Here is a 25,035-nt window from a genome sequence, read left to right as displayed (position 1 = left end):
GGAAAGCGCACGGGGGTTCTCAGTTGCGAGCCGTGTCGCCAAAGTTAGCGTGAAACCAGCAATAAGGAAAGCCAGCTTGCAGTGCAGGAGCATGGCTGGGCAGTGAGGCAGCCATCTGCACGGCCGGAGTGTACTCAGGTACTCGCTTGGCCGTCTCCAGTGACCTTAGGGGCGGCAAAGTAAAAGTAGGAAGTGCAGTCGGGCGACCACGGGGTGACGGGGCCGTTGCTTGCGCTGACAGCGAGGCGTGTGTCTTGCCGTGGCCGCAGTTAGGCGTGGCTTCTGTTACTGCATAATGCGTGGGGGCAGTAGATGCCGGACTCGAAAGCTGCAGGTACCAATGTTGAATGGTGCTATAGGCACAGTCGGTGATGCGCAGGTGTGCTTCGAGGGGCTCAGATACATGGGACAATAGCTACAGTTGTAGCTCAGAAGGAAGTTTAAGTAGCCAAATTGTCCAAAGTGCAACGTCTGGTAGAAAGTCTGTGTCCACAAGGGCGTGTAAGTGGCGCCACAGCTGTGACTGATTATGGTCATTGATGTGTTCCTCATGGATCGACTCAGCATGAGGATGGGATAGGCGTTCAACGATACAGGCTTTAGCAAATTCGTACTTATTCTGGACGGTAGGCGAAAGTAGCAGGTCACTAATAAGATCTGCGTGATCGTGCAGGTGACTAACAAGGCACACAAATCGGGCTCCATCGTCTAGGACCCCGTGAATGTCCAACATTTTATCCACTAATGCAAACCATGTCTTAGGGTTCTCGGTTTGTAGGGCTGGCAGTTTTGGGAATCTGCTAGGCGCGAGGTACTGAGGAATGGTCGGTGCAGCAAACACACTACTCGGAGGTGCGTGCGGTGTAGCAGTGTAGAGTGGTACCAAATCAAGATTGTAGGCACCAGGAGACTGGCACACAGTAGCTGTACTAATCTGGTTAACAGGGACAAAACCACACAATTTACAAGCAGCGGGAGTGCAAGAGGAGAGTTCAGTCTTGACATGTGAGTTCAGTTGCATAGTGTAGGCAGGTGCAGTTGCTGGGGTCCCAGCTGGTGGGGGCACGGTTGGGTGCGGAAGACTCTCCAGTACCTTGGAAACAGGTGCAGTTCAGACTGGCGAGCACACGACCGGTGTTTGCCAAGCGAAAGAACCCGGCATGGAAGTCAATGAAACGTGTGGACCAGCGCGGGTGGGGTGGCCAGTGGTGCCGCAGGAACAGGCAGTAGGCTTGCAGGAGCTGGTGACAACAGGTGTGGGAGTGTAGTGGGCGCGGTTGAAACCGACGTGGCAGAGACGGACGAAATTGTCGGGAAAACATGCGGAAGATGAACAGGAGCCGGGATCGGGTGCGGCGCGGGAGGCGCGGCTGCATCATACCTGAGGGGTTGTAAGATGTCCGTAGAGAGTTCCGTAGTCTGCGGCTGTAGAGCAGGCATCATGTTTGGGTGCAGCAGATGAGCAGGAACGGCAGGCGCAGGCAGTGCTGGGGCGTCGATAAGCAGAATGCAGTCCGACGGTCGTTAGGCAGCCATAGGCGAAGGAATGTACTGCGGCGGCCAAGTAGGAACCATTGAGGTTATCTCGGGGCCGTGTAGGTTAGAATCCGGTTCACAGCGAAGTTCACTTTGGCACTGAAACTGCAGGGTGATTTCCGGTATGGGTTCATTTCCCACTTTGAAGAACTGCGACTGTAATGTTCGATCACAGGGACTGAACGGTTGTTGAAACATTGTTCATAACACAATACAAATCACTGTTAATAGCAATCGTGAATTGAACAAAAACAGATTGGGGTCACCAGTGTGGCTATTCCTGATACGCGGAGTGGCGGCGATCGTTAAATAACACATCAAAATACATGAAGACAACTTTATTATGCGTGAATATTTACAAAAACATACACAGTCGGAAAAGCAGAAAGGTGGAAGGAGTATATAGAGGGTTTGTACAAGGGCGATGTATTTGAGGACAATATTATGGAAATGGAAGAGGATGTAGATGATGATGAAATGGGAGATATGATACTGCGTGAAGAGTTTGATAGAGCACTGAAAGACCTGAGTCGGAACAAGGCCCCGGGAGTAGATAACATTCCATTAAAACTACTGACGGCCTTGGGAGAGCCAGTCTTGACAAAACTCTACCATCTGGTGAGCAAGATGTATGAGACAGGCGAAATACCCTCAGACTTCAAGAAGAATATAATAATTCCAATCCCAAAGAAAGCAGCTGTTGACAGATGTGAAAATTACCGAACTATCAGTTTAATAAGTCACGGCTGCAAAATACTAAAGCGAATTCTTTACAGACGAATGGAAAAACTAGTAGAAGCTGACCTCGGGGAAGGTCAGTTTGGATTCCGTAGAAATATTGGAACACGTGAGGCAATACTGACCCTATGACTTATCTTAGAAGCTAGATTAAGGAAAGGCAAACCTACGTTTCTAGCATTTGTAGATTTAGAGAAAGCTTTTGACAATGTTGACTGGAATACTCTCTTTCAGATTCTGAAGGTGGCAGGGTTAAAATACAGGGAACGAAAGGCTATTTACAATTTGTACAGAAACCAAATGGCAGTTATAAAAGTTGAGGGGCATGAAAGGGAAGCAGTGGTTGGGAAGGGAGTGAGACAGGGTTGTAGCCTATCCCCGATGTTATTCAATCTGTATATTGAGCAAGCAATGAAGGAAACAAAAGAAAAATTCGGAGTAGGTATTAAAATCTATGGAGAAGAAATAAAAACCTTGAGGTTCGCCAATGACATTGTAATTCTGCCAGAGACAGCAAAGGACTTCGAAGGACAGTTGAACGGAATGGATAGCTTTATGTTTCTAATTTATATAAAAACAGCTACCAGCCACATGTATGGTTTAAAAGGTTTATTATCTTCAGACCATGACCGATTTCGGATTTTTCTTTACAAATCCATCTTCAGATGGCAGATTACAAGCATTCTTAGTTGGACCTAGTTTTGTTTATGTTATTCGTTTGCTGCAGAGCTGTGTAGTTCTGCCTGACTCTGCACTCTCGCATCGCATTCTGAAGAAACACCGGGTCGGAACTGTGTTTTGTCCTCCAAATAAAACTCGTGCACTGGTGGGGAGCGCCAAAGATGATCTCGGTTTGAGGAAGGCCGGCGTGTACCAGATTCCGTGTCAATGTGGCAAGTCGTATATTGGTCAGACGATGCGTACCGTCGAGGATCGATGCCGTGAACACCAGAGGCACACTCGACTGATGTATCCGAGCAAGTCGGCGGTCGCTGAACATTGTTTGTCGGAAAATCACGCCATGGAGTATGACCGCACGAGGATTCTGGTACAGACGTCGAGATACTGGGACAGCGTTGTTAGAGAGGCCACCGAAATTCGCACCAATGACGACCTCATAAACCGTGACTGTGGCTATAATCTCAGCAACGCTTGAGAACCAGCGATTGGGTTAATCAAGAGTAAATCGAGCAAACGTTTAGTTGTGACGACCACGGCGGACAGAGCCATCACACCGACGTCATCTCAGACGCCGTCGCAATCTGTTCCACCGCGCGACCGTGGCGCGGGGCGCGGACGGCGGAGGGAGCGCGCCGCTGGCGGAGGGTATTTAAATCGGCCGCCGCCGCGACCGAACCCAGTTCCCTCTGAGCAGCCATAGCGTACGGATCTCCGTGCCGGCACGTTCACAAGAGCTCAGTCCGTCAGTTCACCTGATGATGGCGACATGTATGATCGCCGAAATATTGTGCCCGTTGGACACTATAGACCGGCAGCACACCCGTGGATATTTTGATTACCAGTGAGATTGTTCAATACTGTTGTGCAAAGCGTATGCTGAGGCAATGTAACGAAGATGCAGAAGCTTTTCGAAACAATCTTCATGAATTGCAGTTTGTCTTCAAGGAACACAGTAGTAGAGAAAGCAGACGAGACCATAAGAGCACTGTAACACACGTTTACGTCATCATAACAATAGCAGGTACATTAATAACAATGGGCCCACGGGCGGTGGTAATCTATTCCATGGTGTGTCAAGAGGAGCAAAATAATGCACACAATATGGTGAACCATAGAGAAGCAGATGAAACAATCACCAGAACAATAACAATGGGCAGCAGTTCATGTAAAATGGAGCAGCAGGCGATAGAAACAAAGAACAGGTGCAAATTGTGGAAATTACACCGCCAAATCCACGAGCTGAGAAGCACAGGAATAGCACTGACTATGTGAAGATGTGGGAGAGGCCGTCACTACATCCATGATATAAGTCAGAACCAGCCAAATAAATGAACCAAACCACTAAAACGTATCCAAGATGCTACTAGATGAGAAGAGAGAACAACACCAAAGAACATCCATCCAGTAGTTAAATTTATGACAGGAACACAAGACTGCGAGTAATTCTGGACAGTAAAAGTCAGATTTTGACGATGCCTGAGACAGCATTTGAGAGGTGCACAGAAAATTGCAGTTGTCTGGTATTATTGTAAGAAAAACAAGAATATAGGGAGGCATAGTGGGCAAGTCTACAGGTGTTAACTGGTTCATTAAGGAAATATTCTGATAGGCAACTTCCTGCTGGTACCCATGCTAACCACAAATTTAATTATTGGCATGGACTTTTTCAGTGCCTACCGGGCAATGAAGAGTGGTGATTCTAAAAAAGTGAGCAAAGATTCTTTTTGAGGAACAAGCTTAAATCTGCATGAGTTGCTCGAAGCTCTGGGCTGAACAAGAGGAAGGTATAGAAATATGAGTGAACAAGTTCAGAAATCGAGAAAGACAATAAGCAGAAGATGAGGGGACCATAAAACAAGAAATCAGCCACGCAACTAATGAAAGACCATGGCTATGTGCACAGATGGGCAAGAAAACACAGTGTATGAGGGAAACTGAAACTGAGAGCGAACTTCAAGCACTAACGACCATGCAGCTCTTATGCTGTCACATCCGAATTGATGAAAGGTTTTTGTAAGTCCACTGACAATGCCAAGGCAGAGTTATTGGTTATGATTTTCCAAGAATTTGAGGAGAATGAAAAATGTGTAAGAAGGACTGTAGCATTTGGAAGCAACGTTCTGTCCACAAATGAGACGAATTATTCTGTGGTGGAGCACAAAGCCTGGGATATATTAAGGGAATTCAAGAAGTTTCGATACTTCTTATCCGGGCGCAAAACTAAACTCTTTGCAGACCAGTGTGTGTCTGCTAAATTAATGAATGAAAGATTAATGAGATGGGCATTATTTCTCCAAGCATTTGACTATTCTGTGACGTATGTGCCAGGAAAGATGAAGATCATCTCAGATTCACAGTCTCGTTCACCATTGGGATCAGAAGTAGAAATAGGTGAAGATTTAGAGGGTAACGACTTCAGCCTATGTTATTTAAGAAATGTGGCCTTCAAAAACTACATTGCAATTTTAGTGAGAGAGCTCGAGAACATACAGAACAAGGATCCAGCCCTCAATCAGTTAAATGACAAGTGGAGAGATTGAAGTCAGATGACAATTAGGAAATACAAGTTATTAAGAAAGGGAATCCTTTTTCATTGCAGAAGTGTTACCAACTCACTGTGACCTCTATGTATACCGAACGGCTTAATAAACAAGATTATTTGTTATATCCGCTTGAGTCACACACATTGTGGATGGAAAAAGTGTCTCCCAAAGCTGAAAACTTTAAATTAAACCGCAACACCTTGGAGCACCTGACTTAATGGGTTCTCTCAATAACATGGCACAGTTTTTGTTATGGGTTGTTATTACTAGACCTCATGTCAAAGCTCATGAGCCTCGCACCATTATGCAAATCTATGGCGCTGACTGTTTCAAGGGCTTTGTGCAAAGATTTCCTCACACAAGATATTTGCATTACAAGACCATCGCCATTAATGGCCCACAATACAAATCAGAACATTGCATAGCTGCACAGAGAAGGCAGGATATAGTCTATGTATATCTCGACATGCCACCACAAGTTGAACCCCATGAAATGTATCATGGAAAATCTTGGTAATCTGCGCAGAATATACTGCAATACCAGCATGCCACATGGGACTTATTTTTGAAGGAGTTCAAAGATGAAATAAAAGGTCTCCCACAGAGTTCGACAATACTGCTTCTTTTAACTGTATTGAAGAATCAAAAGCTGCTAGGTACATTGAGAGAAGTAGTCGATTATCCACCCAGGATGAGAGTACAGCATCATGAACTGGTTGATGTGGTATTGCACAGAATATAAGCAGGGGCAAAGAGATAGGAAAGGGTGATAAGAAGGTGAGAGTGAGAGGCTACGAAGTCGGCAAGAAAGTCCTTCTGACTTTTGAATAAGTAGAAGAAAGTGTACCACATATTATTTTCAATGCACACCAGGACATTAAGAATAACAAGAGTTGTGCATGCAAAAGCATTTGATGGATCTGTTGGTATGAGCCATATTACTCACCTGAAATTCTTTTTACAATAAATAAAATAGCTATAAAGGCAGATGGAGCAGCAAAATGCAGAGGAAGTCTTTATGAAGACAATATTGTTCTACTATACAGCCACTCGAACAGAGGTCTACATAACATGAATCCATTGTATACATCTATGATGGGACCCTGTGTGAAATATGTTTGTCCACATTCAGTGTGTTGTTGTTCTTAAAATAAAGATTTAGGTGTGCTTTAGAGAGAGTTACACAAGTGTGAAGAGGTGCACTGATGTCAGGCATAGATGTGTATATATCTTGGATATCATGGGAATGTGATTCCCTGGATAGAGCGATACTAGAGTCAGATTATGAATCTGGATATGTACCTCATGTAACACTGACTGTTGCATAGGAGATTGGACACTGATACTTAGTAAGCAGATATCATATTTTGAAGATTATTTAGGTTGTCATTTAGTTGGTAGGTAATGTTACATATATGTTCCTGTTTCTCATCTACCCTGACAGAGCATTTAGGGATGGCTTTTGTAGTATGTGGAATTATGCCCTTGCCAGAGTTGTGAGAGTACCTTGGTCTCAGTGCAATGTTGTGAGTTTATAGTTGTTCAACATCAGAGAATGTTTCAGTGATATGATTGTTCAGTGAGAACATATTGTTATTTGTAGATTGGAGCATGAGAGGTGTAGATTCATTGTGGTAAGCAAGATTGATTGGCTAACAACGAATGAAAAAGGTGACCTACAACTACAGGAGTATGTGATGCCCTATAGTGTGTTCAGATGTACATCAGTCTGCAGCAATCCCACTTTCAGCGGAATATGTAGTGTAGAATTTAATAAAATTTTTGTGTTTTGTTGTTTAACAGCATTCTGCAGAGTAACAAAGTTCAACACATGGTAAATTATGTAACAAAGGGATGACTGACATAGGCCACTAAGCGTGCACAATTATCAACAATAAGAATAACATTAGCAAAGAACTGAGTACACTCAAATAAAAGTACATATTTAATGTGATATTCTGAAGAACATAGTGAACAGCTCTTCTCAACTGCAGCTGCCATTCACAAAGCAAGGGAAAGCTGATGGACTTAGTGTGTGTTGTAGAATTTTCCATGTTGTGTGTTGGGAGAATTTTGTTCACAGATAAAACATATGGTATAGGAAGCACTTATGAAAGCATAACAGGGTGAGGAGGAGGAACAGACAGTGATGTCACCCAGATACAAAATGCAGAACCTCTAAAGGCATGCCTCAGAATTTATACAGGAAACCTAGATGTTGATCTTCTTAATTATGTAAAATGTACAGGTTATTTTGGGATACACTTAACTAAGTGGTTTTGGCATGTTTGGAACTGACTTAGATTTTTCAGTCTTAAACTGACTCACTAACTTTGTACTAATCTTAAGGCATATAGAATAAACTTTCATGTCAGTGTAAAATAATTATAGAATAACCTTAATAGGCGCTACTTTTTAATTAAATTACAAGTACTATATGTAAAGACACATATGACAACACTGCAAGGGATGGTTGCTTTCATCAGTATACTTGGGAACATTTGTATTTTTTTATGTTATCAAATTACTCCATAGGTAAATTTAGATCATTATGCCATTAGTCAATATATGTGTATGTTGTGTTTAATATTGTAGTAGAATAAGTTTTTTGTTATGAATCTGGTCTCAAGAAATGTGCTGAATCAAGAGCAAACCTCAGACACATGACGATGCTGAGATACGACTGCCACACAGGCTAAGGGAGGCAAGCAGTGAGCTGCCTTCCCAGCTGGTGGCAGAAACGTCTCAGGTCATCCACCTACAGTGGGCTGGGTGCTTGAGCTTTTGACACAAAAAAGAAGTATGGCAGGTTTCCAGTGAGTCAGATGGAGTGTCCCAGGAGATGAAAGAGATGGAGGACAACACAGGTGTGGCTTCCCCATCACAGCAAGGTTGTGCTACACACTGGGATGACAGAGCTGTTGATGTCTAAAAGGGATCCTCATGGGTTATGTGTGGCCTAAGTACTGGTCTTGTTAGTGCTGTTTCATTGGAAAGGAACATTTTACAAACAGCAGTCATCACATGAATGGGTCTACAGTGCAATGATGCAGACTCACCTTCCTTCCTTTTCAAAGATCTGAGTTAGTCACTTTTTAATACAGTGCAGTATTGTGCTAAATGGGCATTACCTGTTACCATATTTTGTTCTCCTAGTGAGAATATCTAAAATGCTTTTTGCCATCACATTCGGTATTAATCAGCATGGCCTATTCAGTTTATACCCTTGGTCTCCTTATTCACACTTTTCCACAGTAATTCCTGTTCACCTCAATGAAGCAGTTAGCAACTTACTATCACATACAGTTGAGGTGACAATATGAACAAATAGTACCTGTAAACAGCACATTTACCACTAGAAAGGACCACAGACCATTTGTTCCTCACCACCTGCACATGTTGCCATGAAGTTGACACTAAGATGAAATGAAACCACAGTTGAAAGAAAGATTATCGTTAATGAAGTAAAAGATCCATGCAGTGGACACCAAGTGAAAAGCTACTCCTTATGTTTCAGATCTAGACTGCCATAATAAAATGGGAAGGAACTGTTAATTAGAACTCAGGGAGAAGTTGTTGCCTAATTGACAATCAATTTATTGATCTTAAACATGACAAGACAACAAAATTATTAAAGAAACATCACACAGACATTTTTATTTAACGAACGCCTTATTAATATGGGATCTATAGTGCACAAAGTGATCTGCTGGGGATTGACACACGGCACTAACCAGAACACTGCTCGCCCTATCTGACTTCATACATGTGAATCCAGGTTATGGCACCAAACTACACCACCACCAAGCATCTATATTCTACCACACAAAAAGAAAAATATAGTTTGAAAGAACAGGGTGCTAAGAAATATACATTATAGTCCTACATCGCAGCAGCAAATACTTTACCCCCCTGCTGGTCAAGGTGGCACACCACGATGCGTTTGGCAACTGAAGTCATGGACGGTGGCAATCTGTTATTAAATGCACGTTCCCGAAAAATGCAAGTACGTCGTCTTGTGTTCGGTTAATTCAGAATGCAGGTACTTCCCTATGAGCCTCTGAAAACCCGATGGATTCCAGTGTGCAGGTGGACCTGTTTGCTGGTCGGCCAAACCAATTTGACTCCGTGTCATGACTGTGTGTGTTGGAATACGTCAAATGTTTAGACGGCAGACTCAAGACAAATAAGTACACGCACACATCACTCGTTGTGACTGTGATGATATAAGCAGTACCTCTGCCGGTTCAGAAAGTGACTGACACAGGCTCTAAGTCGACACTAGCAAAGGACACAAGTCTCACCGTTTAGGTAGAGACCTGCAGTTCTTTACTAGCGAAGTGCCAGTACAAGAGACTTGCACAAGAGTGTCCTTTCTTCCTTTTTACCACTTCCTCCTCAGCTCAGTTCCAAAAGCACATTTCTCTTTTTTGACTTCAACCACTTTCACACAAGTCAATCACGAGCTGGAGCCCGGCATTCTAAACTCAGAGAATGGTTTTTGTACTGCAAACCGATTTGACCAATCAGAGACTTTAAAGTTAATTGGCAGAAAATGGAAAAAAGATTCAGCTTTGTGTCCTCTTTCCCACTCATTTGCCATGTCTTTTGCTAACAAAATACAGGGTGGAAGAACAGCCCTCCATAAACAGCTTGTTATCTCCCCTGTTGCGTCCATTTCAAAATTTCCAAAGAACAGTCATAAACTCGTAAAGAGCTTCATGCTCTCACAAACATCTATGCAAACAGAGTCTGGACGCCAGTTTCCCTGTCCCACAGACATTTTCAGAACGTTTACATTTCTTTTGGCGGCTTGCTCCCTAACAATGGCCCATCCTCTGCTTTATTCCGAGCCTACAATGTGCTGTCGGCGACTTTTCGGCACTAGGCCGTATACCTGGACTCCAGCCTCCCGTCCGGCGCCAAGTTAATGTGTTTTGCACAATGCGACTATCTGGAAATGCCTCCTCATCGTTCCCCAGAAAAACGCGCATTGTCAGTCCACCAACGCCGTTCTTTTATTGCAGTCATTTAAGTTGGCACCCTTTTCCTTTGAATGCAGGTAAAGCTTACCATATTTCCTTCCCTAGAGCACGCAAACAAGACCATAAACTGCTGCCCACCATTTCATCATTATGTATGAAGTCAAATCACAGTAAAGATTGTATTTCCTACGAACACGAAGTGGCATAACACCAAATCAGAAGTGAGAGTGCCCTGCAATCTCTCACAGTTCTGTCAATATTGGTCATGTGATGTATCATCTAGCATCACTGACACCCCTCTACAAACCATGCCTTGGTAGAGTTGATGAAGATCCACCTGCTGTACACTGCCGATTTTCAATTTGCCAGAGGCATCACACCCACTGCGAGCCATGATCAGATAGAGGCCCACTGAACTGATCTACAAACCTCGCCTCTGAATGTTATGCACTGATAAATTCACCACCACACTTGTGAAGCAAAGATAATGCTTCACAGTTTTCATGTGATGATGTCAAGTGATTTTAGTCTTAGATCAGGTTCACCTTCAGTGATATGTCTTCTTTTAATGAACCTTAATGTTTAATTTTTACATTTTTGTGCTTCTATCATGTTTCTATCTTATACTAATATGTAACATATACATGTTATAATTTTTTCATACTACACATTTGATGACACATTTAAAGCCTATATTTATTGGTGTTATTATCACATTAGAATCAGTAGACACACCATGTTTTTCACAGACTATGTTATTTTCTTAATTGAAGCACTCTTTGTCTTGTGTTATCTCAGATTTCTAATAGAACAGACAACCTCCTTTATCTCTAAGGCCATACTGGAAACACCTGCCAAGGCCAAAGAGGTGAGGGTATGGATGAGGGTGAGGGGAGGGGGAGGGGACTGGGCACTATGTCATCATCATCAGCAATACATTACTGCCAAGGGCATTGCTGAAAGCATGACATAAAAATTATTGCATTCAGCCAAGTGCCAGGGCATGGAGAGGGAGGGCTACACACCCCTTCATGTTCCTACACTCCTGTTTGGCAGCCAAATACAATGAAGTATCTGAACTCCCAGAAATACGAAAAATTTTGTCAGCTATGTTTGCATTACTGAAATCCAAAAATTCATTTAGTCATATTGGTAGATTTCATTGGAAGTTGTATAGAATATTAGAATGAATAGATAGCATATATCTTTATCAATAATTAGAAACCAACATTTGCTTATAAAATACAAATAATGAATTAGGAATGTGTATTTGTTGAAAATGGGTTTTCTCTTAAATGCTATTCCACAAACCATTGAAATGTGAAATAAATTCAAGTCTTGTTTCACATCCCAGTTGCTTCCATCAGCAGCAGATGGGTGCACTGTAGAAAATGAGTCCTCCTGTCACCAGCAGATGGTAGCACTGCAGAAAACAAACAAAGTTTGTTCTTTGTACCAAGATTTTCTTTGAGGTTATTATTGCCACCGATAGATAGATGGCTGCACTCTGGAAACATAGATAGTTTGTTCTTTGTACCATGAGTAATACTCACTGTCACCAACAGATGCTCGACTGTTAAAAAACACAACAAAATTGTAAATTAATTATTTTCCACGTATAAGATGTTGAAATATTCTAAAATATCTTTAAAATACATAGGCAGTGCAAAAAGTGCAAGTATGTATGACCTAGTTAAGATGATGTATATGAAAAAACGCTGTTAGGCTCAAATCAGTTAACATGGTGTCACAATATTGCAAAAATACATCTGAAATATAAAAGAAAGTGCAAGTTAATTTCCACATATACACATATTCGCCAATTTAGTGCCCAAAATGTACTCCAATGCTAGATTTCAGTGCCTGATACCAGTTGACGTTTTAGAAGGCAAACCTAAGGATTCAATGTGGTAAAACTAAACTGACCAGGCTTATAGCTTCAGAAAAATATATAGTGGCTAAAATATTACACTAAGGAGGTAAGCATACAAGCAAACTGATGGTATGAATGTAACTAATGATGTAAGTCATAATACAGCCTTAAATTAAATATTTATGCATTTAAATTGTTCTCAAGCCCCTTTTTAGGGGGAATGAAGGTAATTCATCATGTTATTAACTAGAAAAAGATATAACTGATGCTACTGATTGACAGTTCTTGCAGTTATTACAAAGAACACAGACCTGTGGCATCTCTGGTGCAGAGTGCCCTATCTTTGACTCTTATTTCTTTGGGCTGTTTTTGGTCCAGTTTCTTCTCGGCATGTAACTTGTTCTTCTGTTATGTTTGTTTGTTTTGTCTCAGTGATTAATAAATGCATATTCTATACTTAGTGTGTGTTATTACAGACCAACCATGCGTGATAACCACAGTGGCGATGCCGACGTGATATCGACGTCGTTGGTCCCCTCCCCCCTTCCAAGGGCAGATCACGTGACCTGCTGGGTCAAGACAGACCCTCTTATTGATATCACAGCCGAGACCATTGCACGTTCTTTCATCTCGGCATGGGTTGCTTGTTTCAGCTGTCCCCTGTCTCTCATGACCGACCAGGGACGCCAGTTTGAGTCCATTCTCTTTGCACAACTCTGTAATCTCTGCAGTGTTCCCAAATTTCACACCACAGCTTACCACTCGCAGGCTAACGGACTGGTCGAACACTCAAGGCTGCACTTATGTCCCATGGCAGCCTATGGTCTGAGGCCCTCTCGGAGGCCCTGCTGGGTATTTGCTTGGCCCATAAAGAAGACTTGAAAGCCTTGCTTGCTGAGATTCTTTATGTCGAACCCCTCCTCCTTCCCACCGAGTTTGTTGAGGCTTCATCGTCAGCTGCTACCGTGGATCTTCCCGGTCTGGTCAAACAGATTCATACGCACGTCGCATGGCTCTGCGTTTCCCTTCCACGCCCTCATTCCACCCTTCCTGTGTTCATCCACAAGGACCTTGTCTCGTGCGACTTTGTGATGCTGTGGGGTGACACTGTGCGAGCAGCCTGTGAGCTGCCTTATTTGGGCCCTCATCACATGCTACGTTGCAGTATGAACATCTTTGTCTTCCACCTACACAGACAGCCACAGACTGAGTCGGTTAATCAGCTGAAACCAGAGTGGTCACTCACCAACCTGCCTCCCAACACTGACGATCTGCCTCTGGCTGACATCTCTCTGCCTGCACAAACGATTCAACCACGGGACCCTTGCACCACAGTTTCTGACGCGCCAGTGGCCACCTACCTACAACCACTGCAGTGGCATGAAGATTATGAATGCGTGTGATGAAGCTTCCCTCCACCATGCTCCACACTACTAGGGGGGAGGGGGGGGGGGGGCTCTGTGTCATCTCTGACACAGAGTACCCAACTTTGGCTCTTATTACTTTGGACTGTGTTTGTTCTAGCTTCTTCTCGATGTGTAACTTCTTCTCCTGCCATATTCAATGCATAGTGTATGTTATTATCAACTGTCTGTTGAAGGCTATGTACAGTAACAGCAGTCTGCAATCAGAACTATGGTAGCAAGGCTCTCTAAAAGCTTTCTGAATTGTGTTATTTTCCACAACTATGATGTCACAATGTTCCAAAACTGGCTGCTAAATGTGTCAGAAATGCGAAAAAGGTGAAGTTGACATTAGTAGTAATGATTGGTACAGTCTGTCTGTCCGATCTGTACACAATGCTTTGGTTTTTATTGCTTGCTGAGGTAATTTCTATTACTTGTTTTCTATTGTGGAGATATGACAAAACATTTTAGTGAAACTCCTCATATACCTATAGCTTCTAGTTTGTCTACCAATATATCATGATCAACCGTATAAGTCCCAGTTTATTCCCACTTTACTGTTATTTCTGACAAGTCCCATTACAATGTTTTCCATAAATTGAGTAGTTGCTGATTCTGTACTCATGCCTGTGCAAAAACCATGTACAGACAAGAGATTGAATTTTTCAAGGTAATTTGTAATTATATTTTTCGTGACAGTCTCTATTATTTTTGAAAATACGGATAACAAAGCTATTTGTCTATAGTTTCCCACTTCATATACACTCCTGGAAATGGAAAAAAGAACACATTGACACCGGTGTGTCAGACCCACCATACTTGCTCCGGACACTGCGAGAGGGCTGTACAAGCAATGGTCACACGCACGGCACAGCGGACACACCAGGAACCGCGGTGTTGGCCGTCGAATGGCGCTAGCTGCGCAGCATTTGTGCACCGCCGCCGTCAGTGTCAGCCAGTTTGCCGTGGCATACGGAGCTCCATCGCAGTCTTTAACACTGGTAGCATGCCGTGAACCGTATGTGCAGTTGACGGACTTTGAGCGAGGGCGTATAGTGGGCATGCGGGAGGCCGGGTGGACGTACCACCGAATTGCTCAACACGTGGGGCGTGAGGTCTCCACAGTACATCGATGTTGTCGCCAGTGGTCGGCGGAAGGTGCACGTGCCCATCGACCTGGGACCGGACCGCAACGACGCACGGATGCACGCCAAGACCGTAGGATCCTACGCAGTGCCGTAGGGGACCGCACCGCCACTTCCCAGCAAATTAGGGACACTGTTGCTCCTGGGGTATCGGCGAGGACCATTCGCAACTGTCTCCATGAAGCTGGGCTACGGTCCCGCACACCGTTAGGCCGTCTTCCGCTCACGCCCCAACATCGTGCAGCCCGCCTCCAGTGGTGTCGCGACAGGCGTGAATGGAGGGACGAATGGAGACATGTCGTCTTCAGCGATGAGAGTCGCTTCTGCCTTGGTGCCAATGATGGTCGTATGCGTGTTTGGCGCCGTGCAGGTGAGCGCCACAATCAGGACTGCATACGACCGAGGCACACAGGGCCAACACCCGGCATCATGGTGTGGGGAGCGATCTCCTACACTGGCCGTACACCACTGGTGATCGTCGAGGGGACACTGAATAGTGCACGGTACATCCAAACCGTCATCGAACCCATCGTTCTACCATTCCTAGACCGGCAGGGGAACTTGCTGTTCCAACAGGACAATGCACGTCCGCATGTATCCCGTGCCACCCAACGTGCTCTAGAAGGTGTAAGTCAACTACCCTGGCCAGCAAGATCTCCGGATCTGTCCCCCATTGAGCATGTTTGGGACTGGATGAAGCGTCGTCTCACGCGGTCTGCACGTCCAGCACGAACGCTGGTCCAACTGAGGCGCCAGGTGGAAATGGCATGGCAAGCCATTCCACGGGACTACATCCAGCATCTCTACGATCGTCTCCATGGGAGAATAGCAGCCTGCATTGCTGCGAAAGGTGGATATACACTGTACTAGTGCCGACATTGTGCATGCTCTGTTGCCTGTGTCTATGTGCCTGTGGTTCTGTCAGTGTGATCATGTGATGTATCTGACCCCAGGAATGTGTCAATAAAGTTTCCCCTTCCTGGGACAATGAATTCACGGTGTTCTTATTTCAATTTCCAGGAGTGTATATTACCCTTTATATGTGCCCCTTCTGTTAATGATATCTTTATGATATGTGAGAATGGTTCTGCTATGACACTAGCACATTTAATTATGACTGTACCTGGTATCTCTTCGGTTCCAGAGGACATTTTATTCTTCATTGTTTTTATTATCTTAAGAACTTCTAATTTATTTGTGGGAGATAGCAATATTGAATTACCACTTTGCTCTCTTTGAATTGTGGTACTACTATTATTACAAAATTTTTACTCAGATTGGTTGGAGTGCTTATGAAATAGTCATTTATGTAATTTGTTAGAGTACCATTTCTTGTAACACCCTACGATCATCTTTTAATACAATGTCATCTTGCTTTGTAACACTTTTGTTTGTTTCCTTTTCTACTATATTCCATATTGCTTTCTACTTGTTTGCTGTCTCTATGATTACTTTGTCATTGTGCATTGACTTGGCTGTTTTAATTACTTTCTTATAAATTTTCTTATATGTCTTAACATATTCTGCAAAGTGTTCATCTTGGTTGTCTTTCCTCAGTTGATTGATTGAGTACGTAGGATCTCATTGAGGTTAAGCACAAGAAAAAAAGATGGTGCAAGTCTCAAATCATTATCTATGACAGCGCAATATTCTAAAATGCGTTGGAAAATGTAATGTTTACGTTGCAGCAGAATTTAAATATATAGCATGCATATTCAATCTGTACTAACCACACACACGTACAGTTGTTTTATTAGGGCATGAAGGAATAAGGTGCTTTATTACAATATACCACTTAAATTGCAGAATGAAAAGCAGCTATTTACGAACATGTGACCAAAGTCGTTCACCATGAGAGATGTGACATCTCCAAAGACAATGTCAAAATTGATACCTCAGAAATAAATGAAACTACTTACCATTTAAGCCGAAGTCAACATGCAACAAAAGTTATGCCACAGGTAGTGGTATATTGCAGTTGCATGTGTAAACTCCTAGTTTTTAATGGCACAACTTAAGAGACACAATTTTTGTCATGCCACAAAAGGTTCAAAGGTTGTACTTTGTGGCACCACATTCCTTCCAGGACTGCTCCCTGGTGGCAGCATTTAGAAACATGAAAATCTTGTGAAGTAATTGCTGCTTTATTCCATTCGATTTCAGTGTGTTTTCATTTTATTACTGAAAAAACCTATGTTTGATTTCTGCAGCATTGAGTGTGAACCAATGTCGTATTCCACAATCTTAAAAGACTTTTGGATGAATAAGTAAATAAAATTCCTATATGAAGCAAAAAAAGTGAGTCATATAGACACTGTGATTTGTGAGACCAAGCACTCTATAAATTTTGGATTGTATGTAGGAATTATTCCCGAGTGTGATATGGCAGCTGTTAAACTCAAAATTAGTTATTTGAAATGCTTATGTCAAAGACTACAATAAAATTCTAAACTCTTGAAAGAGTGGTGTGTCTGCAGATGATATTTACATTTATTTATTTTTTATTTATTTATTTAGCATCCAAAAGATCACACATGTGATATAGGATTTGTCATTTGATTACACGTAACACATAACAACACATACACATAATAAATTGACAAACATATACAAACAGCAAACAAATTACATACACATAGTACATAAGTAGTGTACAAGAACTTATTACCCAAAAAACAAAAGTACGTGCTCATGATAAACAATTTTAGATCATGAGCTATGCCTTATATACAAAACATACTACGGATATACACAAAACGTATTATGGATATTTAACAGATTTTTCCTAAGTATCATAATTACAAAGTTGAAAACATCGTTAAATTAGTTTGAATTTTTAAAAAATAAGTACAGGTTTCAATCCACAGTCTGAGACAGGTATTATTTACACTGTAGTAGCATTTTTCCATCAAGTATTCTTTTACTCCATGCTTGAAATTATTTTTGCCTTTCAATTCTTTAATTTGAGATGGAAGTGCATTTAAAAGCTTTATTCCTAAGTGGCTAACATGTTTCTGACTTCTAGTTTTTGCTACATAGGGAATGTGGAAGTCTTTACAATGACTTGTATTGTGATCATGGTAGCTTGAGTTGGTTTGGAGATCGCAGTTATGTTTACTTATCATTTCCAGGCATTTAAAAATATATATTGATGGTATTGTAAGTATCTTTAGTTGTCTGAATAAGGGTCTACAGTGAGTTTGTGGTGGGCTGTGTGTCATGATATGAATAGCTCTTTTTTGCATAATAAAAATGTCATTTGGTCTTGACCTGGTTTTTCCCCAAAAACTTATGCCATAGCTTGCAACTGATTGGAAATAACTAAAATACACCGCTCTAATACATTCTTTGCTGCATACTTTGGATATTATTCTTAAGGCAAAACATGCTGAGCTAAGTTTCTGAGTAAGATATACACTGTGTTCATTCCAGTTTAAATCTTGGTCAATTCACATTCCCAGAAAGTTTGTGGTGCACACTTTTTCTATTTGTTTGCTATCCAGCATAAGGCACATATTTTCCCCTTTACACTTGCTTCCATACTGTATAAAGTTTGTTTTCTTTGTATTTAATGTCAGCTTAATTGAATAAAACCATGACTGTATGTATGAGAGCATTTTCTCTGCTGTAGTACACAATGATTCTTTTATATCACTAATTATGATACTTGTGTCATCTGTTGGTTAGTTTGCCATTATACACAGCATTTTAGTCTCCAAGTGTTATTTCTTTTATAAATGTGTTTGGGGCCCCCCAATTTATCTGTGTGAGAAATATATTTTTGGATCCCACATTTTGGTTTCACCTTCCTTGTATTTAATTCTTATCACAGTTCTAATGCCATAACGTGCAATATCCACATTCATACCCACCCATACAATTTTAACTGAACTGACGCCATATTGAAAGCTGTGCAACTACATAGAATTTGTCGCGTCCTGTGTGAACGATAGTTCATGATGCCACTGCTGGAAGCCACAAGCACTGGCATCACATTAGCTGTGCGTATGAAACTGTCTTTATTGTGAGACGTCTCACACTTTGCAAATACAATAAAGCTTCAAAACTTAAATATAGCCACATATAAACTGTCTGCATAACACATTAAAGTGTACGGTTATCATAATACAAGCAAGACTCTACGAAAATTTGAGCAAATTTAAAGTTGTATTATAAATAAAGTCAGGTTCACACATGCAACCAATGTGGTGCCACAGCTTGTGGCTTTCTGTAGTTGCATCATGAGCTATTGTTCACGCAGGATGGCACAAATTCTGTGTAGTTGCACAGCTTTCAGTATGGTGTCAGTTGAAACTATATGGCATGTATGGCTGTTATAGTGTAGGTTGTAGAGTTAGAACTGTGACAAGAGTTAAATAACAAGGAGGATAAAACCCAAATGGTGGATGCGAAAATAGATTTCACACGGAGAAAAATCAGTGCCCACAAATATATTTATAATAGAAATAACATTTGGAGACGAAAATGTTGTCTGCAATGGTAAATTAATCAACAGCTGGCATGTAAAAATCATCTGCAGACATGTACTTTTCCAAGATTTTAGAATCTTGTTGATCTGCTGATACAGACAATTCAAATAACTAATTTTGAATTTAACAACTGCAACTTCGCACTTTGAGCTATTTTTTGGCATATAATCCACAATTTATACAATAAACACACGCACACACACACACACACACACACACACACACACACACACACACACACACACACACACACACATACTGTTGCAGAAAATCAAACATTGGTTTCCACATGCTGCAAAAATGTACCTGCCAGCCAATGATTTCAGTTTTTCAGTAATAAAATGAAAATATGCTGAAATCAAATGGAGTACAGCAACAATTACTACATGATAACTGTGACAGGATTCCCACCAGGGTGCAGTGGTGGAAGGAAAGTGACACCACAAAGTACAACCAAGTTGAACTTTTTGTGTAACAAAAGTTGCATCTCTTAAGTTGCGCCACTAAAAACTAGTAGTTCACACATGCAACTGCACTATGCCACTAGCTATGGCAACACTTTTGTTGCATTTATCAGGTTGCATTAAGATTTTGCTTACCTTGCCAGCAAAATGAGACATCAAATGCACCTAACACAAGACAATGTGTGACCATCCTCCATAGCCATAAATGCTAAACAAATGCCATAGCAGGAATTAAAGTGATGTTATTCTTTATGATGTACAGATATATAAATATAGATGTTGAAGAAGTTGTGTTCTAAACTTAGTGGCCCACAATTGGAAATGATGTTGGAGATTCTATTAACCCTTGACGGTGCCTTAGCTGAAATATACACTTAATATCATCTTCAACCACATCATCCATCTTTGGACCTCTGACAAGCAAAGTTTAAAAATGGATGTAAATATTATGAGGTATGGTACTTCAACACTGCAGTGTGACAGCATGACATTGCCAGTTTGCAGTCACAAAGATATCAGCATCATAATACAAAGGAAACAAAGACGAAATAATGTGATTACAGCAGCAATGGTGGTAGTTAATTAGCAATAATTGCTGAAGTAGCATAATTGTATTCCATAACAGAGTAATTGAAAAGAGATACAAGTTATCACATACATAACTAAACAGTCTTGCACAGGGGCCAAACACATGACCCATTCTGCAGTGGTCTTCAGCCTGGTAATACAATGTTTCTTAGCCAAAGAAGACGTAAAGGTTTCCTATCGTGATATATCTGGATACTTCATAAAATATGTAACGTGGTTACCAATAACTTTGTTCATTCCTAGGCTTGTGACTGACATATAAATATATTACTTGTATACAAGTTTTAGTCTGCAGTTGGAGGGCATCCACGTTAAACAGTCAAGCCTAACTGTCTTATCTTATGCTGTAACCCTAGATGTCACTGTATATGCGAGATGTTACCTCCAAGCAAACATTATACTTGATCTAGGAAAATTTATAGGACTACCTAAGCAGATTTATAATGGTGTTCTGTAATAACAGTATGTGGACCCCATGTGTGCCATGTTTAAATTAATGTTGTTGTGGCGCATTCCTAAAAAAATGGCAGCAAATAGCAACATGACAATTTAATGATAAATTCTGTGATTTGCGTGTGATAGAATACCAGATTGTGATAGACAGGCTACTTCGCTGACAGTATTGTGGAAAACAATGTTTCTCTCTTGTTGTAATTTTAGCACTTCTGTGTTGTTGAGTAAGTTTTTCGTCTGTTGACACCCCATGGAAGCAATTGGTACATAGTAGTCATACAACTACTCAGCACACAACCCTGTCAAATCACAACATTGTACTGCTTTAACGATTGCAGCCTAAGGGGCTTCCGATCCTATGCTATCCGAACTGACAAAGTCATAACATACAAGTGTAGGAGACATATTACTAGACTGGGTGCTCAAATACAAATGGAATTTACTGTTATTGAATGGTTGCAAATTGCCACACACACACACACACACACACACACACACACAAACACACACACACACCAACTACAAGCCAATACTATTGTCACAGCACTCTCAAACCCTGTCATTCAACATATACTAAATCATAAATTTCACATATACAGCACTTTAATAAGTCTATCAGCTTACATAACAATAGTAGCATATACTGGTAATGATGTAAAGACTGTTTTCTAATGCAAATTTCCAAATAAGGTCTCTGCCTCATAGTTTTAACATTGCTGTGTATGATTCAAACACTCCGTATAGCACTTTTTAAAAGATGTGTGTGTGTGTGTGTGTGTGTGTGTGTGTGTGTGTGTGTGTGTGTATATGTGTATGTGTATCATAAAGTTTGTGGTTAGGATTATCGTGAACTTGCTTACAAGAAAGAAGAGATATGTATTGCATTTTACATCAGATACATATCAATTTGTGAACAGTAGAATTTAACATGTTGCAAAAACAAATCTCTATTAGCTGATCCTCTCTTAATTATGTTAAATGTAGACACTATAGGCTCCCAACATTTGACACACATTTAACACAGGCAATAATGTATCTAAATGGATGGAACATTGCACGCACCTCAGTCTGGAATCAAATTTTACACACATGCTGTTTGGATGACAATGCTTTGTTTGGAATATTTGCCATAAGTTTAATGTTTGACACATTGTTTGCTATAATTATCGCATTTCTTCTTTGACAGGTAAAATCCATGAAGTCAGTGCCCTTCACACGAATCAAAAACATACATTTGGAGAACCACATAGTGTGTGCTGTCCATAGAACATCCTTTCCATGCCACTGATGCAAACCACCACCAACACAATGAGAACACACTGTTTCACCACTGTTACCTGGGTATAGGTACACTGCTTCAGTTAGTTCAGCCGCTCACTGTTTACTAGCAAGAGCCCACTCACTGAATTACATATATGCTGCATGATTCAAAATTACAGTAACCTCCTTCAAGTTTCTGGTTGACATAGATTTCTTGAGGAACAAAATGAGGGTAGGAACCATTGTCTAGAAAATTCATCCAGCAATGCTATAGAGTGTCAAAGTTATAGGCACCGGTGCCTACCAATAGGTCTCCTTTCTAGCAACAGGTGTCACTTTGTACATGAACAGACTGGGGGCAGAATATCCCACAGAATGCCTGACAACAGTCTGGTCATTAGATGGTGCTGAATGTGACCATGCTTGTCACACCAATACTGTAGAGACCGCTAACAGCAATAGTAGCAAAGGGGATGAAAACATATGCAATGGAAAAACAGTGCATAGTCACAGTTTGTCATGTGCTGCTATGCCACATCATGGAGGCTTGCACCTGTGCTGAACAATGTGACATGCATTTCTCATACAGTAAGGTGTGAGGCAGTGGGCATGAGCCTTACAGAGCCTGTGGCAATAACATCCCAATAGATTTCAGCTGCACCATTCCATGTTTGCAGCTATCCATCAGTATCTGGGTGAAACGGATGGTTTTACAGGGTGTCAACATGACAGTGGTTGCATGTGAAGCACACACAAACTATGATTTGCACAGGACATACTAGAGAAGTTCAACACAGACACACCCACAAGCACCTCCACTGTGGCACATGCAACACGAAGCGCTCATTGAGCAGTTTGGTGGATACTGCATGAGGAGGAATGGTGTCTGTTACATCTTCATAAGATGCAGGTACTGTTGGTTCATGATTTTGCTCTGTATGTTCTAATCTACCCCTCCCACATCTGTTGTCACTACTGTCTATGATGGTGAAGTCTTTTCATAAGATTCGAGAGGAGTAAGATTAGCAATAAACTTTTTACCTATATTTTCTTGCACAGTTGGCACCGATGTTCCATGTCTAGGGGTCTGATTCTTGAAGCTGAAATTTTCACATTTTAGGTTCTCATGGTTCAATTGATCTAAATAAATTTGAAGAATGTCTGTTCAGAATTTTTGTTTTTTCATTTATTTGCATCACATTCTACTGTATCACACTGTCTTTTGAATTTTCACATTAACAAAGCCGAAATTACATTGTTCGTCCAAAATACAAAAATACGTCCGATCACATCAGAAGCATGCTTACTACTACTTCACTCTGTGGTAATAACAGTATTCGAAAAGGTTTACAGTTTTTCTTGACAAATGAATTTGTACTAGTTTAGATTATTATTTTATAAAAGAATAAAAAACATAGTAAACAGTACTAGATTTCATAATTAATAACAGAAATTTTAAGTGTGCCAAATATTTTGTAATATCAAAAATTTCTAAAAAAAATCAAAGAAAAAAATTAACTCTACATTCAGAACTAGTACATATCGATGATAACAACGAAAACAAACTAATTCCTTTTCATTAATTTTAGCTTGAATACAACACACCAGGTACAAAACCACATGAAACTTTTTAGAAAAACAGCTGACACAACACTGACCTGTCCAAAATTAAAAAAATATTTCTGGTATTGACTGCTTCTGTTGAGGAAAAGTAATGCTAGAGGAGGATGTCCCTTTACAATGTCCCCCAAACAAAATTTGGAAACAATGTGTTTACAATATTTTGTGACCTACTATAAGGCTTGCCAAAAGGTGTACGAAATGATGCCAAAAAGATAGACTACAGAGGTATAGAAGTATCTGATACATATTATGGAAATCATAAGAAGAATATCTACTATAAAAGTCCTAATTTATACATATATCAGGACATGGTATTCAGATTATCAGATCTGTGAAACATTCTGTCTCAAGACAAATGATACAAAGTCAAAACTATAAACATTACAACACTTAACTATAGAAATAAGTGCAGAGACAATGTAAATTACTAGGATTACAAATTGTAAGTTTGCCTCTATAGTCATACCTTCAAAATCTTCAAATGTGAAGAAAAAATTCAGAGCCTAAGTGTACGATGATAAGCCATCTCGAAAAGCTCACAATGAGGGGAACAGACCAGAAGAATATACTCAATCATGAGTAGGAATATAACACAAAATCAATCAGCCATATCAACCGGAGTATTTAAGGATATGTTGACTCATGATAAGACAAAATAACGAAAAAGTGTTAGGGCCTAACCTTACGATGTGGGGACCAACCCATGAATGCAAACCCATTAGGTACAAACCAGCAAAAAATTTTTAGACACAACAAAATGAATAAAGTGCATAATGTTATCAATAAGTTCAATCATATGTAAAGAGTAATTGTAGGTAGCATCTAGCCTCAATAAATAGTTGCACACTCTCCTTAAGTACACACACACACACACACACACACACACACACACACACACACACACATACACACACACACACAGAGTCATGAAGACCAGGGGTACCCAAACAGAGTTAAGCATTAGTTTGCCCACAACTCAAGTTTCAATGAGATACGATAATGCAGTACTCAGAATAGATACATGTAATCAGAGTGATAAATAGCTCTGAATGATGACATAATCGAGTAACTTGTGGACCAAAATCAGTGTGTGAAATCAGGATTGCATACATCTTGTTATACTGTCTATACTCGTAAATGTCTTAACACTATTTGCTAATTGTTCATACATACTAACCTATGTCCATAGAGGCCTAGAAGATTCATTTTCAACTGATAAAAAAATACATACTGATTTAAAGTTACCGTAC

This window comes from Schistocerca nitens, chromosome 8 (assembly GCF_023898315.1).
Source record: "Schistocerca nitens isolate TAMUIC-IGC-003100 chromosome 8, iqSchNite1.1, whole genome shotgun sequence".
Classification (NCBI taxonomy): domain Eukaryota; kingdom Metazoa; phylum Arthropoda; class Insecta; order Orthoptera; family Acrididae; genus Schistocerca; species Schistocerca nitens.
Note: the sequence above shows the minus strand (reverse complement) of the source record.